This window comes from Ceratotherium simum, chromosome 5, assembly GCF_057802395.1.
Source record: "Ceratotherium simum simum isolate JZ-2026a chromosome 5, ASM5780239v1, whole genome shotgun sequence".
Lineage (NCBI taxonomy): Eukaryota > Metazoa > Chordata > Mammalia > Perissodactyla > Rhinocerotidae > Ceratotherium > Ceratotherium simum.
Genome location: NC_141904.1, coordinates 27,508,417 through 27,529,673, shown reverse-complemented (window position 1 = coordinate 27,529,673; position 21,257 = coordinate 27,508,417). Strand labels below are relative to the sequence as shown.

Here is a 21,257-nt window from a genome sequence, read left to right as displayed (position 1 = left end):
TACTTCAGCACCTCTCTCATGCTTTCAAATCTGATTGTTTCACCATTATTTTTTTTTTTTATTTTTAGCAGGATTACTGGTCTACTGTAAGATACTCCAATATAACTGGAAGTGGAAGGCTTGAATTTTTATTCATCCTATTTTTTTTTTTTGGAGGAAGATTGGCCCTGAGCTAACGTCTATTGCCAATCTTCCTCTTTTTCCTTTTTCTCCCCAAAGCCGCAGTACATATTGTTGTATATCCTAGTTGTAGGTCCTTCTAGTTCTTCTATGTGGGACGTCGCCTCAGCATGGCTTGATGAGCAGAGAGTAGGTCCATGCCCAGGATCCTAACCGGCGAACCCCGGGCCACCGGTGCAGAACGTGTGAACTTAACTGCTACGGCACCAGCCCAGCCCCTATTTATCCTATTTTTTAGAATAAATACTCAAATGGTAATAAGACAAAGCTGTTGCCAACATTTAAGACAGTAAATTTTGGAGAAATCAATTGTCTTCACATCATTGAATTTTAAGGAGTTTGAGTAAAATAGGCCAGATATTATTTCCTTGCCCAAGACTGAAATAGTCAAAAGAAGCCAACAATGCCAAAGCTAAAAACTTAAAATAATGACCATTGCAGTACTTCTAGATTTAGTATTTTCGCAAGTACCCACTTTTCAGAAGTCAAAGATAGAAATTTTCTTTGTGGCACATATGATTTACAGTACTATTCACAATCATTTGACCTTATTTTTCCCATGCTGTCAAAAATTTTTATCTGTTTATATGTGTTCTTTTAGGTTTGTATCCAGGTTGTCTGCTCTAAAACACATACACGAACTCATATGTTCACATGCATGTTCAAGCACACTTATTCTAAAAAAATCAGAAGTAAATCTGCTAGTTGACACTGATGGGTTCATGTGTGACATTATTAATTAGAGTAGTCAGTAAATGAACATAACGAGCAGTTCTTATTATAGAGCCTGTGCTGCATGTTTTAGATTTGATCCAGTCCAAGAAATGCCCGAGTAATGAAACTGAAGCCACTGATGCATCTTTGCTAACCTAAAGTTCTTCATTTCTCTCACTTGTTATGGGAAATGAAGGTGAGGTCAGTTCCTTAGCTTTGAAATGTCAACATGCTTTTTACATTTGCTACATGTTGAGTTTGTTTTGCAAATAAAACAACAGCTTTAGAAGCTGTGCCAGGTGTTTAGGGATGTTTTTCAACTCGTTCAAGTCAGTAATATAATTCTACTTAAAGTCCTGTACTATAAATTATTGATCATCAAATCCGTTGAGGTAGAACTGTACTACTCAATATGGAAGGCTACACGAGTGTAAGTCTCTATTTCCATGGCTGAAATTCTAAAGATTAGCAAAATTTACTCCAGAAAGGTAGGTTCCAAAAGAAGGAAAAAAAGGGAATGAATACTTTTTGAATAACTCTCTACCTTCTGTCAAAGTACCTTTTTATTTTTATATAATTTCATACTTACAGAATATTTGCAAGAATAGTACAAGGAACTCTCATATAGACTTTACCCAGATTCATTAATTATTTGCATTTTTCCCATTTGCTTTATTGTTATCCTTCCTGCTTACAACTTCCCTCCCTTCTTCCCTCCATATTTTTGAGCATTTTGACAGTTGTTGGAAACATTTTGCTCCTTTACCCTTAAATACTTCAGTGTGTGTTTCCTAAGAGGAGGGATATCCTCTTACCACAGAACAATTATCAAAATCAGGAAATTTAACATTGTTATAATGTTACCAAATCCACAGTACATATTCAACTTTTTCAATTATTCCAGTAAAGTCCTCTGTAGCCATTTCTCCCCTGGCCAGGATCCAATCTAGGATCATGCACTGTGTTTAGTTTTCATGTTCTTTAGACTTCTATTGTTAAAAAGTTCTTCAACCATTCTTGATCCTTCTTTTCTTGACATTTGTGAAGAGTACAAGCTAATTATTCTGAAGAATGTTCCTGAGTTTGTGTTTCTGACATTATATTTTTAAAATGTATTCGTTTGCTTGGTTACTTTCTATATCCCCTGAAGAGAATATGTCTAAGAAATGTATCTGTCTTGTACACTTGTGTGTTTTCATCATTAAGACTGTGCCTTGGTACATAATCGGTGCTCAATAACTGATTTTTGAATAAATGAGTGCTTATATGTGCCCAATAATTGATTTTTGAATAAATGATTGCTTATATGTGGCATGCACTTTATGCATATTACTTCATTTTGAGTCCTTGATACAGCTTTGAGATCTAATTATCCTTAAACCCGTTTTGCAGATAAGGAAACTTGGGATTGGAAAATCTACTAATCACCAGAGTTACACAAGCTATTAAGTTGCAGTACTGTGACTGGAAGCCACATTTCTCTTGTTCAAAAATCTCTTCACACTCTGCTCACTCTCACTGAGCACAGATTCTTTCATCTTCTGAGCACAGTTCTTCCTGATTTCAGTGTCAACTTTGGAATTCATTATGCTGGAAATCTATTAAGGAATAACTGTAGCTGAATGGAATGAAAGAAACCTAAGGGCTAACATTATTTTTATCTGCTTAGTACATAAACACATGCATCTTCCTAAGTTCGGTAGCTTCTAAGGATGTTTCATATCCTCATATTGCTAGTCTCCAAATATAGTCTGTAATAAGAATAAAATTACCTTTGAACATAAAACAAGATATTCTGTTGCTTCAAAATCTTTGAGAGCAGAGATTCTTCTCATTTTCTTTTCTTGAAGGACCAACTGTGGAGCAAGTACTTAAGAAGAATTCTCTGATGCAAGTGTTTGTGAAAAAGCCCCAGGGATTTTTTTTTCCATTTGTGAAAGTGTTTTCACTTTGTTGCACATATAATGATGCCAACTCCAGGTTTTACTTAATGAGGAGATGCAGAAAGAGATAGAAAGTTATGTTTCACATCTGAAAGAGCTTACATTTACTTATCTTGATTTTTTTTTATCCTGGCTAGTGATATTTGGGTCATTCTTTACTCAAGATTATAAACTGATTTGTGGGCCAAGCGGACTGTCATACAAAATTGAATTAAAAGAGTTAAATTGGAATGGTGGTAATAAATAGTATTTATATACCATTTATTATATTCCAGGCACTGCACTGAACACTTTACCTGCAATTCATTGAGTATGGCTTGTTTATTTAAAATATTTCAGGTAATATTTAGTTCCTTTTGCATAAATGTCTTCATGATACTTTGTACTCAGCATAGTGTATAACATAAGGTAACATTAATATCGGCAGCCATTCTAAAATTGCTCCGAGTTTGTCATTGTATCTCTGCTCTGAATTTGTCCTTTTATTTTGACCAGCATCATTGCCAGAACCATCATTTTTATTTATACTTTGCTGCTTTTAATGTATGTCTCTGGAATCCTGGATATACATACATTTTTAGATACCAAAGAGAAGAAATACATAAAGCTCTCATAAGGAGATCCCTTACATATTAATTGTATTGTTCCTTAAAGGAAGATGGATGGAGAAATTATTTGACCACCAGGGATAGCAAATTATAAAACAAAATGTTTTTAGAAGTGGAGTTCATTGTTTTGATGGGTACAGATTTTCAAAAAGTAGATTCAATTGAGAAAGTTTTGTATAATGATACTGTGTTCAGATCCTTAGGCAATAAGGGTATTCATTTGCCTAAGGCTAGGAAGCAGTGAGTAGAAGCAGCAATAGGAACTCTTTCCCTTCTCTGTTCTTAACTACTGTCCCACAAGCTACCATCGCTAGATCGTTGATTATAATCTGAGTACTGTTCACCCTCCTGCTGACCACTGCCTCCACCCTACCTCCAAACACACCACACACAGAGCCAATACCACAAGAATAAAAGACGACCTACTAGACAGACGTTAAACTTCTTCTCCTAAATGATCATTACAACAGAGTTGCAAGTGGCACACCCCAGTTTGCTCACGCTTTAACAGTCAGAAAAGCAAATGAACATCTTTAAGTATTTCCAGACACACCTATTGAATCTCCAGAAAGGGCCATTGTGGCTATTTTGGTTTTTTAAGCCAGGATGGGACTATTGAATAGAAGATACTGCTCGGAGCAAGAGACTACTGTTTAACAAAGAGTTGCCCAAATTATAATTCATAAAGTTGTAAGAAATGATCTTGGAAAGAGTGTTCGCTGTTTAAATAATTATGGAAATGTGTCATTACGTGTCCCACTCACACATTACACTAATGTGGCTCTAAGATGTCTTGCAAGATCAAAATCAATTTGACTTTGTTTAATGAAACATTTCCCAAGTACATACTAATATTTCTTCATCAGAAAACACAATTTCAACACTACAAAACTATTAGAATTTATGGTAAGCAAAGAAGTTGTAGCACAGAAAAAGAAAATGATCTAGTACAAAGAATACATTTATGCAGAGGGCCAGACGCCTCACCAGCTAACAAAAGTGGCTAGCAGCCAGCATGCGTATTATACCAGATTTCCCTTCTGGGAGCTGAATTGCTGGATTCTATCTGAAAGAAATCAGTACTTCCAAGTTTTATGTTCTTAAAAAAGATGTAAGGAACCCAATTTTCTCTACTAATTTTTTCGAATCCAGACCAAACCTCTTTCTGAATGTCACGTTGCTTACCATTGAAATCCCTATTTATCTACTTCTCTTTATGTCTACCACCAGGATCCTGATTGAATACATAATCATTTCTTTCCAGCAACAGCCTCTTAAACATCTTCTGCCTGTTTTTACGATGCTCATAATGTGTTCTCCAAACTTCGGTGAGAAGGATCTTTGAAAGACACTCATATGACCATGTCTTACCCTTGCCTGACATTCTTCAGTGTTGTCCTATTGTTTTTAGGATTAAGGCCCACTTCCTTAAGCTGGCCCACAAGACCCTCTATGATATCCTAACAACCCAGCTCACCTCTCTTTGGGATGACTTCTCTTCTTCTTACTCTCTTCCTTTTAGTCACATTAGTTTTCTCTCAATTTCTCATAGGTTCTTTGGTCCTTTTTATTTTGGAGTTCTGCAAATTTTCTTCCTTCTTTCAAAACTACTCCCCATCGAGTCCATGCTCTCCCACTAAATAATGGATTTGTGTGTATCCTTCAGAACTAACGTGTTCAAGAAAGCCCTTCCTGATCCTCAAATAATTTCAGAAATCCCTGCCATAAGCAGTCACAGCATTCTACATTTCTACATTGTAGTATATATCACAATTTTAATCTAATACTTAATTGGTTAATTAGTTATTGAATATTTGTCTATGTCTCTAGAACTAAAGAAAGAGATAATATTTTTCACCACTAAATCAATAAGACTTAGCACTTAGTAGCTGAATGAACGAACAAAAGCTTGGATAGATGCATGCACAGATGGGTGGACAGATGAATGGATGGATGGATGGACGGATGGACGGACGGACGGATGGACAGACAGACAAATGGGTAGTGGATAAATGGATGAATAAATTAAAAAATGAATGTATACATGCATGCATCCTCATTCCCTGAATTTCTAAACATGCTTGGACTCTAAAAGATAACTTAAGATTTTATTACTTTTGTTATTTAACAATAATTTCAAAGATGAGCTCTCTTTACCTCTCTTTATCCAAGTTGATTTACTGTAGAAATATAATATTTCTAGACTTTGGAACTATAATCTGAAGCACTGCTTTCTTTCACTATGACCTTTTATATGCAAGGTGTTCTTTTAGAGTTTGGTCAACCAGAACTGAATAAGACAGAGAAGGCTTCTGCTCTTTGAGGAGCTTCTGCCCAGCCTGTGTGAGTCATTTTCTCTTTTGGGGTCAGATTCTCTATTTTGTCCTGGGGTGAGGGAAGCAATTAGGTAAACTGCCTTCCAGGATGCCCCTGTCCCAGGCAGTCACACTGACCAAGGTTCCTTTTCCCTGTGCCCACCATGGGGCCAGCCCCCATCCACCAGGGGAGGAGACTAGGTGACAGAGTCCCCTGCATCACATCCATGGGCTTTGATTTGAGTACCAACTTCTGTGTGTGTGGAGTCAGGGCAATAACCTCAGCTGGTTGTTTCCAGTGCTCTGAAAATATCAAAGTGAAATGAATGCCTTAACTGCCTGCATTCTCAGCTGGAGGGGAAAAAGAGAGATTAAGTTTTTGACTCGTTCTTCAGAAATACTGTGATATTTTACAACTTTATGAATTATTTTCTTTTATCATTTTTGCCTGACAGATGGCAAAAAATATCTTGAAGGAGCAATTGCATTTCTTTAACTGCATTCAGCACGTTCATTTGTTTTCGACTATGCATTGTGTCCTATTTAAGGAATGTTTTTCCTATCTGTTGGAAGCACTAAGCTTCATTCTGATTTGCTAATTTAAATGGATTTCTGAATGATGAAGAGCATAGAAATCTCAAATTGTTAAAACTAGATTTCTGACCTGGATATCATACGTTATTTGTGACACTGTAAGAGCAAAGCCGTTTATGTAACTGAACTATTGGTTGCAAAAACACTTTAAAAGTAACTTTATGGGACCAGCCCAGGGGCTTATCAGTTAAGTGCGCACGCTCCACTACTGGCAGCCCGGGTTCGGATCCCAGGCACGCACCGACGCACTGCTTCTCCAGCCACGCTGAGGCGGCGTCCCACATACAGCATCTAGAAGGATGTGCAACTATGACATACAACTATCTACTGGGGCTTTGGGGAGAAAAGGGGGAAAAAAAAAGGAGGAGGATTGGCAATAGATGTTAGCTCAGGGCCGGTCTTCCTCAGCAAAAAGAGGAGGATTGGCGTGGATGTTAGCTCAGGGCTGATCTTCCTCACACACACACACAAAAAAATGTAACTTTATTAACTACATGAAATGAAAACAACAAATACTAGAAGCCTATATTTTATGCTGCAATCCCCGTAGGTGTTATCTTGTAACGTTGTGTTATGAAATCTCAGGGCTTTAAGGGGAGAACATTACGGTTTGTATTTTTTCCCCCTTATATAAAATGTAATACAGTGTTTCATTTACAGTCAATGGTTTCTTTTCTTTGGATTGTTTGTAATGAAAAAAATACTTGTATATTGCTTTACTAAGAGAGAAAAATTATATTGTGAACATCCACGGTTTACATTTAGCAAATTTTCTGAATTCTAAACCCCCAGCCATCCATCTCTGGCTTAATATCTATTTGGATTTTTATTTCAATTGTGAAACTTCCTGAAATAATTTGGAAAAATAGATTATCTGGTTATTATATAATTTTGCAACAGAATCTACTTCTACCCTGGGATTATATTATGGGTGAAAATGTTCATTTTCATCGATTGAGAGCAATTGTTTTATTTTTTTATTAGATATAAAACTTCTTGCCAGTAACAATAAGGGTAATAACAATAAAATGAGCTCCCATTTATTAATTACATAACACATGTCCAGCAAGTTGGCACTATATAAATATTATCTCCTTTGTTCTCACAACAAGCCTAGAGAGAAGTGTTGTTATTCCCATTTTAGAGATGAAGGTACTGAGGTTTTGAGATATGAAACCTACAGGAATTCCTGCAACTGAAAAGCAATAAAGTTTGAGCTCTGGTCTATCTGACAGCAAAGCCCATGTTCCTGACCTCTATTGTCACTATCCAATTTCCCACACTATAAGACATAGGTCCTCTTATTCCGAGTGGCTAACAAAATGATTTTGCCAGTCATTTGCACAAGCCGGTACTCTTAAGTAGAGAAAATGGAATATGATCTACAAGGCTCAGTTACATTAATTTTGAAAACCACTAAAGAGACAAGGATTTTTAGGGAGGAGAGAGATAAGGCTGCACATGTCCATTCCAATGAATTATGGCAGTTTTATTAAAAGAGCATGACTCCATAGCTACCTTGCTCCCACCACCTCCTTCTCCTCATGTGTGTGTATGTATGTGCGTGTGTGCAAGTGTGTGAAGTAGCACTCTGGCAGAGTAGCACTTAGGCACACCAGGGGTGATCTTGAGAATTAGGGTGCTGATTTAAATAGAACTGTCTCATCAAGTACTGCCTGCTACCTGCATCCCCAAAAAGATTGTCAATGGATGGAATGGAACATCGAATGGAACTAGTGAGTTTCCTACTGTGACATTTTATTTACCAGTAGAGTGATGGTGGGGCTGGAGGAGGTCCTATGGGCTACAGAATGGAGAAGCAAAGGAGAAAAAGCCAAAGCAAAATGTTGGGCTGGCAGGCTAAGCTGCGTTATCAGCCTCTAAGCCGTGAGGGAAAATCCACGGAGGAGAAAATGGAACGGAAATAAGGGGTGGCCAGATGGTGACATTCAGAAGCAGAGGGCTGGAGACAAAGCCTGCAGTAATTCCCCAAGTCAAGCAGCACACCGTTTCAGCAATATCTTATGTTTATCCTCTGGGACCTGGGCAGGCTTGTGCCACGTGAGTTTATGGAGGTAGAAAAGAACATAATTTTGCTTTTAAGACTGTTCAGTAGGATTGCAAGCAGAGAGCCTTTCCTCCTAGAAGAATGTCCTCCTCTTGAAGATGTGGATGAGAGCTATTATAATCCCCAAGTATGCCATTGTTCATAAGGTAGGAAGATTCATGAAGTTTAGTAACGGGACAGGACCTGGGGCTCTGGAACCAGGAAGCAATAAACCTGTCATGGAGTCGTTACCAGAACAAAGTTGTGAAATAGAAGTGGAAATTTAAGGGAAGAGTATAGACGGGAACTACAATTACTGAATTACTTGCAGGGTAAGGACAACCTTAATGCAAGAAGCAATTAGAGTACCAAAGCTAAGGATAGAGAATATCTAGAGACAACCGACCTCAAGTCAAGGTTAAAGCAGATCAGCTGTTGAGGAGAGACTGCAGATCACAGGATAAAATAGTACGGATTCCTTTCTACTTGAGGTATGCTTTCATTGAAGGTCTGGCATTGGCCCTGTAGCCGTGCATCCCTCTTTCTGAAAGCAGGCTCATTTCGTGATTATTTTAAGAGAACACGCTTAGCATAGCACTTACTCAAGTTACCAGAATTGTGAATCACTCTTTACCACCGCACACATATATCCAAAAGTGGAAGGTTCATCCATCAGTATGAACAGGTTTCTCTGACATACCGATTGCTTTAAATATGTCCCTCTGTTGGCCAGGGACTCTCTCCTAATTATTGACAAGTTAAGTATAATGGAAAGTATTTAGTTTCCTGGGGTAACGCCTTAGTTGTTTCCCTTGTAAACGTTTACAATTAGATCACCGTTGAGGGTCAATCCTTCCTCTCCTTCTCCCACCTAAACTTTATCATTTTTAAAGTTGACTCCATCTTATTATTATTACTGTAGTCGAATTTAAAAGGGAGCAATAATATCACATTTATAAAGCAAACCTCAAATGATAGAATTGGGTAGAACCAATACTGCTTCTTAGGGTAGAAGTTGAAACAACTTTATAAAAAATATAGAAGCAGCCCCCCTAATCAATTAATTATTAGGAAATTCAATAAATTGAATCAGCTTTTATCTTGAATCCATAGCTATTTATATTTACTCTAAAAGCAATGGTTTTGTAAAATTCAGATTTATGTGAACATTCGATAATTCTATGACATTTTTAAGGTAATGGATACTATGTCAAATCAAAGTTTCCTTCTAGATTGAGGAGGAACAATCAGCCCGTAGTAAGTTAGTAAGTCAAGCTTGATCATCACATTATTGTCTCAGTGTTTTAATTACCTTCTTTCAGAAATATTATTCCACCTTGGTTTATATTCTTGATTCTCATCTATAGGTTGAAAGAATTTTGAGCAAGATGGTGTTTATTGACAACAACTGCACTGAAGGATGTCTGAAGCCAGCATATAGTTTGAAATATTGAGAGAGAAATAGAAAAAAGAAAAAAACTCAAATAAAAATATTCCACATGAGACCTAAATGTTTTTATATATGTGCAGCAATGGTTATTAAAAGACCTAAATCTTTCGGACCCATTGATCTTTTAAGAGCCGTTATAATATTTTTCTTGAGCCCTAGCAATCTGCTAACTCTTTGACTATGATTATAAACTATTCCCACCATTCACTTTAATTTATCTATGATAAATAGGCACTAATAAAGGACTATATCACTTAAATAAATGGGGTACTTTATCACCTCCTTTAAACAGTTTCCACCACCCCTCATATTATCAGTACAGCTATCAAGTGGCAAAATTAAGTGAATTGAGTCGTATCTCTGTCTTGTGGTCTGTCCTCCATCTGGTAGGTTATCAAAGCCCTGATGTCTGTGTTTTGGCTTATTTGTTACTTGCTCTGATTTGCTCTGATTTTACAGATAAAAAGAAAAATATTAAACTGATATCATCTAATATGTCTTGTTACTACAAACATTAGTGCTAACTGATTTTTTTTTAATGAGCTCGTTCAAATCAAAGTTTCAGTGGTTCAAGTTTGACTTTTTGGTTATAACGAGTCAGTGGTAGACCATAAATTCAAATGTTGGCTATTAGTAAAATAAGAAGTAATAAATACATAAAGAAGTCTTGAGGAATGGCACTATTCTTAAATTATTATTGTTACTACTGTATTATTGTTATTTTAATGAAAACAACAGAGCACTGTTAATAGAATTTGTTTCCTGTTGTGTTACACATGTTTTGTTTTATGTAATGGAATGTACTTTGTCAAAAATTAACCTATTTTAAAGATACTCATGCTGACAAAAAAATGTATATTTGTATGACAGTAAATGAAAGGGTAATATAAAATATATTAATATCTATTTGCACAATTTTTAAATTGGCGCATATTTCCAGAAATATATTTAATAGTACAATGCTAGAAAGATTTCTGTTAAAGTCAGGAATGGTCTAAATTTGCTATCAGTAATATCATTTAAAATTATTCTGAAAACTCTAGTCAATTCAATTAGGAAAGAGAGGGAATAGGAAGTATAAATATTATGAAAAAGGTACACAATTTTACAATAATTTGATAACCAAAGCACTACTAAAAACATTACAAATTCGATAAAATGATTAGTTATAAAGTAAATATTGAAAAATCAATGACATTCTCTACACCTACTTCAAACAGGTTCAATTATATTTTAGAGTACTATGGTACACTTTCTACTCCTGGTGGATACCTGTCTTCTGGCATGACTGGAAGATTCCACCAGGCTGTCTGAGTTCTCCAGGATCTGGCCCTATTGGCAGAAGTTTGGGTGCCTCTCCTTTGGGCCATATTGGAGCTGGGGACAAGGATCTGGCTCATGGCTAGGACTCTGGATGAATAAACTTAGGTGCTTAAAGATATTCTCTTCTGTGAATTATGGAAGAGTTAATCATCTGTGTCATTCCTGGAGCACCTAGCATGTGCTAGTACAAAACTGACTTGCAGTAGATATCTAATACGTGATAAAATTAACCCTCCTGCCATCGTAACTTGATGAGTGGATCCAAAATATTCAACTTTGTAAAATATGAGTTAATGAAATGGCCAGGATGAGCCTATGTAGCTGGCTAGCTAGGAATTTGGGAACAGATTGAAAAATTTAGACAAATCCAAGTTCTTGCTTGGTTTGGCACCACCTAGTGGTGTTTGCTTGCCCTGGCTTAAGTACTAGAGACGATTCTGGATCCTGTGGCTAACTGGGCCTTCCTGGACACCATCAGAGCCCTAAGGAATCACCTGTTTAGTGGATACGTGTTGGCCAGATTTAGGAGATGAGTATGGGAGAAGTTCGGAGATGAGAGGACCCATCCTCCCCCTACCCATTTCTTAGGGTGGAGTTACCTGTATTTTCCATCCAGCCTTGTTCCCCCTTTCCTGTCCTATCCTACACCCCACAAGGAACGTTAGCTGCAACCTCCTATATTACATCCTCCTCCCAGCCATTTTGACAAGGCCAGGAAGAAGGATAAGAAGCCAATCACCAAGAGCAATACATCCCAATTTGTGTTATTGTGCCACGTGTTATGGGGAGAATGAAGGATTTCATCTAGCTGTCTTCCTTTGTTTGAGGAAAGAATTTGTCATAGCTTTCCAAATGACACTCCACTTGTAGTAGGACACAAAAATGTCTTTTGATGATAATAAAATACCTCGAGGGCCGGCCCAGTGGCATAGTGGTTAAGTGCACGTGCTCCGCTGCGGCAGCCCAGGGTTTGGAGGTTCGGATCCAGGGCACGCACCGACGCACCACTTGTCAAACCATGCTGTGGCAGCGTCCCATATAAAGCAAAGGAAGATGGGCATGAATGTTAGCCCAGGGCCAGTCTTCCTCAGCACAAAAGAGGAGGATTGTCAACAGATGTTAGCTCAGGGCTGATCTTCCTCACAATAAATGAATGAATGAATGAATGAATAAATAAATAAATATAAATAAATAAATAAAATACCTTGAATTTTCATGATGAAAAATAGGGTCGTGGTTTCCAAATTGTGTGAGAAGGTAGGCTAAAGCATGTCACTAAACTCATGGGGGGGGCAGTCACCTGATATTTTAAATTTTTCAAAGGCAACACAGGCTGTGAGACAGTGCACAGACCATTTGATGCAGGCTGTTCACAGTTTCAACGTTAGAGCACATACATTACTTTTCATAATGTCATATTTTTTTGCAAAGCTTAGTTTTCGGTAGTTGCTATGATAAAAAACAAGTACAACACAAAAGTCAATGGGCAACAGGAAATGGGGTGAAGATTTTCAATCAATCTTATTCCAAAGTTTGAGAAATTGTATCAGGCTCAGCAGATGTGTGCATCCCACCAGTAATGAATTGTGATTATTTAAGAATGAAATAAAAATAATGTTTCACTTTCATTGATATATATTATTTAGTCATTTGGTTACTAAGTTGTTAGGACATAAATATTTACTTAGTTGTTTGGACCAAACTGATTAATAAACAGGACTCACATATTCCTTTTGACCTGTGAATATTGTGTAAAAATTACTAAGACACTAAAAGTGCCACAAAATGAGAAAGTTTGGAAACCTCTGGGTTGAGGAGTTATTTTGATTACTCTTTAGATCTCTATGAGTCGATGAAATAACTGAAAAATCTCCATTATGAGAATGTATCAAAAACTGCAAGTTTGAGCAAATTGATCCCTAAGAGGTTAATTGAAGTTATATATATAGTGGTAGATTAGTTAGAGATAAATCCCATCTGCTTTGGGTCAAATATCACCCAATAAAAATGTGTTAAAATAGAATATTCAGCATTTGAAGTTGTCATTGTAAGACCCTTGTCACAGCAAAGAAACTGAGGGACACAGAGTTTTATTTACACAGCAAAGGAATGAGAAGACTGTGACTCAAAATTGTGCTTTTTGGTGACATCTCTGGCATCTTTATTATTTTCTAAATGGGGAAAGAGCGTAGCTCTCATCCTGTAATTAAATAAACTAAGCTCCAATCTGACTTTTTACTTTAAGGAATTCAATTAGAAATAATTTAAGAGTATCCTGCTGTCCTTGGTCCACGTTTGCAGCCAGATCATATTTGTCATTGATATTATAAATATGGCTCAGCAAAGCAGGTTGAAAGAGTCTCATTTTTTTGTGTGTGAGGAAGATCAGCCCTGAGCTAACATCCATGCCAATCTTCCGATTTTTGCTGAGAAAGACTGGCCCTGGGCTAACATCCGTGCCCATCTTCCTCCACTTTATATGGGACGCTGCCACAGCATGGCCTGACAAGTGGTGCATCAGTGCACACCTGGGATCCAAACCCCGGCCGCCAGCAGCAGAGCGCACGTGCTTAACCGCTACACCACGGGGCCGACCCTGAAAGTGTCTCATTTTAAAACAAGTGTCTGGCAGTGTTTTGTCGCAGATGACATGTGCCTTCATTTTGTGTGTGTGTGTGTGTGTGTGTGTGTCTGTATCTGTGTGTGTTTCCTATTCTAATTAAAAACCGCCTGTTCTAATTTCCTCCAATTTCCAAATACTGCAGTGATATCTTTGTGCAAGCCTAAATAAATTGCTCTCTCACCCCCCACATTCATTTTAGTTACATGTACATTAAAAAATATAAATGGCTGGGTATATTATTTGCTGAAATTAAATGAAAGTGCAAAAAATGCTCTGTATTCCTTGAATGTTTAGAAAATACAAGGTTTAGGTCAAACCAAAAATATGATTAATGTCATTTTCCTGGAAGCTATATTATTTGAAAAGATTCACTAATAACCAAAGCTATTTCATATATTGTATTTTAGCCATTTGGTGAAACTTTTAAAAAATCTTTACTTGGAGATAACTATTTAATTTTACTGAAGTTATATTTATTCAGGAGGTTTCAAGTTTATCATAATGAATATCGTCATGAAAAATGAGTTACAGGATAATGATGTCAGGAAAAATCAGAATGGAACTCAAAGAATCAGTCAATTCCACTTTTTTCTAGATGTTTTACTGCCACTTGAAAACTAAATAGTTACCCATTGAGTTTGATGTGACTTTTGAGAGGGAGAAAAAAAGTATATTCTGAGCGTCTCGTTTTAAGTGCTGCTGTTTGAAATGTGTATTACCCACATGACCTTTACAAATATTTTGTTAAGTTTAGTTAGACAGTGACAAGGGGGTAAGAAGACACTTGAGGGAAATCCAGACAGGTGAGGAGATAACATTATAGAGTATTCAGGCTTGATAATTGTGGTGGTTTGTAACCCAAAGAAGAACATAAAGTAAGAAAATAAAGTTGGCCACATGTAATCTTGACTTTGTGCTTGCTGAATGTGTTCACTGGGGGAAAAGGAAGAGGAAGAGAGTGTGGTTAAGGCACCAGGGGAAACCTCTCTGGAAGTCTTAGAAATGAGCTCATAGATCATCAACATTTTCCATGTACCCAGCAGTTCTACTTTTGGCATCTAAACTTCATTCCTTTGAGTTTAGTTTATTTGTGGAAATGCAAGGTGAAGGGATATGCTTACTTTTAGAACTTTTTTGAAAGCATCATAAAAGATAAGAATCAAGTGCATTTAATTATACTATTGTATAACAAAACTTTGATACTCGTCCTGAAGAATTAATTTATACTTATATTAATCAACATTTATTGATTGATTGTTTTGTGCCAAACTCTCGAGTTAGGTGCTTAAATTGAATTATTTTGTTTAATCATCACAACCACTCTCTGAGTTAGGCTTTATTATTTTTATCCATTTTAAGGATGAGAAAACCGAGGTCGAGGGAAATTCCAGGATCATTGGACAATAAGTTGTGGAATCAGGACTTGAACCCGACACATTTGACCTTAGAGCTCAAGTTCATTTTTCCCCACATTTCAACAATTCTGAAATCAGATTGTGGCTTAAAATTAATGTAAATAATTTTACATCATGGTTATGTTTATTAATGCCTTCCCCCAATAAAACCTTCTATTAAATTTATGATGTCTTAAAAATGTATGATGTAGAATCAAGGAAATGGGATGTTAGAGACTAAAGCAGAGACCACCAAGTAGAGATGGGGAAGCTGCCAGGCAAGGGAACACAGATCAGTGAAAAAAATCACTGAACATTTTGCTGAGGGATCAAGTCAGGGTTTCTAAGTCCTAGAACGGGAGGAGGCTCCATCAGGCTTATCCTATCTAAGCATTGAAAGCAGCATTCTGGGATAGGAAGGTGTGAGATCATGGTATATGGTTGGTTAAAGCAATGCCCATTGTTCTTTGCTCCAGAGTCTTCAGTCCAGTGACCGTCTGACAGACTGAGGTCCCTCAAAGTTCATGGTTCTTTAGCAACCTCAGCTGGTTAGAACTAGTTTTGGGGAAACATATCATTCAGTTGTGCTATCTCCTAGGCAAGTGCTACAGAAGTGGAAAGTTTTTCTTTCTTTTCTTTTTACAAGAGCTAAATAAAGGATTATAAACTTGAGAGGGAAAAAACTGCAGTTAAGCTGAGAATTTGGAAAAGGGATTATACACAAAAAACAAAAAAATTTTGGAGGGTTTATTTTAATATATAATAAAAATAGGATCAGGATAAAGACTGTCTGGGTGCAGCCACAGCCTTACTTTTAAAGAAGCAGAGCATTTTTGTGGAAAGCAAACAGAGCAAATAGCAGCGGAAGCCTACTGGCATGCCCTAATTCAGACTGGAGGGGAGGCTAGGCTTGTATGAGAAGGGAGTCATTTAGTTTAGAAGCCCCTCAGCTATTTGGGGTCAATAGCATTCAAATATAGCCACACAAAACATGGCCACCCTGATAAAATGTATTGATGTAATTAAGAAATTAGAAGAGTCAACCCAGTTTTGAAAAAGAAGGGTAATGTGGATGGATTCAGCTATCAGATGCTACAAAGCAATAGTAACTATAATGGTGTGATACTGACAAAATAAGGTAGATATTAATTAGTGGAATATAGCAGATCAGAATCAGACACAAATTTATGTGAAAATTAATTATAAAATAGCAGCATTTTAAGTCAGTAGATAGTGCATTTTTCAAATAGTAGCAGGACATGAAAACTAATTATATCAAAAGTTAAAAACAGTAATTAGATATCTACTTCATATGATATGGTAAAATGAATCCCGAGACATACTGGTTCAAAAGTAACAAATAACATAAGATTCTAAAGTTAAATATTGACAAATACATAACTCTGTCTTGGGAAGGGACTTTCTAAGAATAACACCAATGGCTGAAGTGGTAAAGAAAAAGATTGATAAATTTTGTGCATCAACAGAAGTATAGAAGATAGATAAATATAGAGATATATCATTACACACAAAAAATTCATGGAAATGGCAATTCGAAAATAATTTGAAAAAGACATGAAAGAGCTGTAATAATAAAAAATGTTATGAATTCATTAGAGTGGCTAATATAATACATATTTGCCAACATTTATAAATAAGCAATTCAAAAATATGTTTAAATTATAGGGGCCGGCCCGGTGGCATAATGGTTAAGTTCACATGCTCCGCTTCCGTGGCCCAGGGTTCGCAGACTCAAATCCCAGACATGGACCAATACACTGCTCATCAAGCCATGCTGTGTAGGCATCCCACATACAAACTAGAGGAAGATGGACACAGATGTTAGCTCAGAGCCAATCTTCCTCAGCAAAAAGAGGAAGATTGGCAACAGATATTAGCTCAGGGCTAATCTTCCTCACCAAAAAAAATATATATATATATTTAAATTATAAATATATATTTTTATCTATCTACTTGACATTGTGTATAGAGTTACTAGAGTTACATGTAAAATATTCAGGCATTTTTAAATACAAGTGGTATATGAACTATTACAAAGTTTCATGAGGGCAAACCGAAATATTCACATCATCTTTGGTCCAAAAATTCCATTTTGAAAAATTTATGTTAAACAATGAATCATAGAGATTTATAAATCTCTCAGGAATGCTCAAACTGATGTTTTGTCGGAGGGTCAAATTGGCATTGTTACATTCAAGACAGAGGATTATTTAAAGAATTATAATAGAGCTACCCATTGCAATACTATCTGGCCTCTTTAAAATTGCTTTCACAGAAGACTCTTTACAAAGTTAGAAAGTCATTCTTAACATAGTATAAGTTAAAAAAAATCAGCTTTTAAGAAATTCTATTTAAAAATATATATAAGGGAAAATAAAGAAAAATTCACAGCAGCTATTCAATGACTCTTTATCTTTAGAATATAATAAGTGCAGCTTCAACTTTGGAATGCCTATAAAAGATTAGGTGACTGCGTAGACTGATTTTTTTGTTGATTATTATGTACATAATGCAAAGCATTGAATAGACAGATGTAAAAATGTTTTGTGTATATAAATAATGTAAAATAACTAATAAACTATTACATTATTCACTTTCTCTATTTTATTTTAAATAAAGATGGAAATGGTTAAGTTAAAAGGGAAAAGTTGGAAAATCGATAAACTGATGCATCCTAAAAAGAAGAGATCCTAATTTTCTGGTTCACTGGTGTATGACTTTGGAGAAATACATAAATACATTTGGTGAACTGATCCATGAACTGAGCAGGGGTCAACTAAATCACCTAATTTGCCATGTGAATATACACACTGCATTAAGTAAAATTAAGAGATAATTACTGGGTTCAGCTTAAATTCATATTACTGTGAACTGATTTCTTAATTTTTAGAGAGCTCTAAAACTGAGCTGCATAATGTGGAATGTGAAATTTATCTTTATTAATGTGAATTCCTTAGAGGAAATGAAGCATAGTTACTAATGTTTCTGGAATTACTACATAGTACCAGGTCATGAACTTGATATATCGGCGCACATATTTAAATATCTTTTCTTCTAAGATATCTTCACAAAGTTTAGCAATTTGAGGATATAAGTTAATATGAGAATTCTAGTTAAGGGTATGATTAAGATGGTATATCAATTAGACATGGGATCATTGAGCAAACACGCATTCTAATACAAGTGCAAAATATGTTTTTGAAAATAAATTTTTGCCATCATGTAAAATTCTGAGTCCAGGAAAACCAATATTTGTTCAACCTACTTTAAGTCATATTCTTTGATGTGAGTAAAATAATTTAATCTTGACAGCCTTCTAATTAGATGTTATTATTTCTGCTTATAGACGTTGAAATTAAGTTTTTAAATCAGCAAAGTTCACACAGCTAATCAATAGAGGAACCAGGCTTAAAATTTTGCCCTTCCCTGCAGAAAACATACAACTACCATAAATCTCACCATAAACGTGCATTGTATATGCATGAACATCCATATAGGTTATAAAAATTCTTTTGAAGTCCAGACAATATTGGAGGATCAAAATATATTCATAAACTCTATTAAGTCAGATGCAATTTTCCTGTCCCAGCCAGACTTGCTTGGCATAAGAAAATCTCTCTCGTCTCTCTCTCTGTGTACATTCAAATGTACATATCCGTACATTCATATATAGAGTCAGTGAATGTATGCCTGCAATATTTTGAGAAATCTTAAAATTGATGTATATTTTCTAAGAGTTTACTTATGTGTAAATTGAAAATAAGAATTTCAAATTAGTCATATTAATAATGCATTTGTAATATTGTCTATATAAATGAGATTTCCAAAACTCACTGTGAAATACTCATCTATACTTCTCTGTAGAATGAAGATGAAGTCTTGACCTCCCAAGTACCTTCCATATATATCTATATTTCTATAATTCTAGTAACCATTGAGTTCACTCATTTAATCTGAAAATAAATAAATGTGTTCAGAAAATATTATAAAATAATAATCTGAATTTAACTTTCAAACAATTTCCTAGAGGTAGCTTGGAAGCCATCCCTCCCACCTCACCCCATAAAACTTAATGAGCATTTTCTTGTCCAACATGAGAGTTAAGAAATTTCCCATTTCTAAATGATTCTGTAAACCCAGTTGTTCTCCCACCCTGCAGCTGAACAGCTTTGAAAATACAATGTGCAAAGCTGCAGATTAACAGTACTTAGATGTCCGGGTTGATGTAATTTCAGGCTGCTTGAATTAACTCTCTCTGACAAGCCCTCCCTTGCAAACCACCAGCAGCAAAGTGCCTCTTTGTCTACAGTTATAAGCCAGGCTCCAGTCCCTGGGAGTTTTCACATTGTTTCTAATATATTGGTGCTTGGACAAAGTCGAACCATCCCCTATGAAAGTCTGACTGCCCAAAGGGTATAAACCCAATTGCCAGTGGTTTATTCAGCTTTGACAGTTCTCAGTGTGATCCTAACAGCCTTTGGTAAAACAAGAAGGCAAGGGAAAGCTCCAGAGACTTCCTTCTATTCATTTCTGTAATAGTTTTCTTGCCACAGGAGACTTAAGAAGATTTGTACAGCGTGCTCTCTTTTCATTAGCAGCAAGTGCAATGCTGTTGGGTAAGTTAATGTGTAAGACTATAAAAAAAGCAGAGTGCTATATATATGAATTTTTATTCGATGTTAAAAAACTGTCCTTTTACTTAAGTATAAAACAGCTGAAAACATAAAAAAATAGTAAATATACTTGTGTGTTTTCTAAACCATAGACTTAGCGTCTGACTTCATTCTATTTGTTGAATGCAATACCATGGTTCACTGGTTTTTTGGTATGAACATGTTAAAATTATCGTTATTGGACTGGCAAGAAAACCTGATTGAATTTTCAGCACAATCATAGTTCTTGTCATGGAATGTAACAATATTTAATGATTTCTTTGTATTTCCATATGCAACAAAATGCATCAGTATTTTCAGGCTTAATTTGGCCATTGCATTAAACCGCTGAAACTAAATTACTGTTCATGTAGCATCCATCTTTTCTTCTTTGCTAGGAAAAATCTATCTGGTTAGTAAAATCTCTAACTCTGGTTGAGAAAAATACACTTATATTTGGTACAGCACAGAATACTAATCTACAGATGTATTTATATTATATATACATATATAAGAACAAGATACTTCCCTTGTAAATTGATTTTACTGTTATCTACTCTATAATTTGTTGGTTACACGTTGTTCTTAATTTCTCTTTTAGAATTTATTCTATATTCTATATTATAAATGGTATATATAGCATTTGTTTACTTGAAGTTGTTATGGTACATCATTAATACTTTAAAGTTCAGTATTTGATAAACTGGACCACAGACAAAGAGGTTAGAAAAACAAGATGAATCAAATGAGGAACAATTAGTTATTTCATTAAGATGCTTTTTTTTTCCTATAGGATAGACAGAACCAAAATGTGGAATGGGTGGGCTAAATTAATTCTTCCCTCATTTTTAGGTCTTCAGGTATAAAATAGCTAAATTCAGCCTAAAGTTAGGACTTTTTCTGGCTTCTCTTATATAAATTTTATTGTTAGAAATATAATTTTTTATGTGAAGTAATATTACAGTTATAAGTTCTTATGTATTGTCAAGAATATTCCAGTATGGACCTAGAAGGGTTAAGTTGTAACATCTTATGAGGCAAAATAAATGATGACTTTAAAATAAGACTGATGAACTTGGCATTCAGCTTTTGGTGAAATCCTCATTTTTTAGAGAAGTAGCAGAACTGCATGTATTATGTACCTGTGATAGGAACATTGCGAACAATGACTTGATTAAAGGACTGCAGATAGAAATGTTCTTTCCTCTCCCTACATCTTTTGAATTTTTTTCCCCTGACAGTTTGTGAAGGTATGTTGACATTTTGAAATATCAAAGCAGAGAATAACCATTGATACAGCTGTCTGACTTACCATGGTTCCTTATTATAGAAATCATGTTACCACGGGCCATACTTCTGTCAACAGCACTTCATCACAGATGCCCCAATTGCC

General features: G+C 35.8%; 1 protein-coding gene across 3 annotated transcripts in view; it reads left to right on the top strand.

Moving 5' to 3' along the window:
• ZNF385D (zinc finger protein 385D) overlaps window positions 1–21,257 on the top strand; it is an 817,460-nt gene that overhangs the window by 332,599 nt on the left and 463,604 nt on the right. The gene's annotated exons all lie outside the window — the stretch shown is intronic.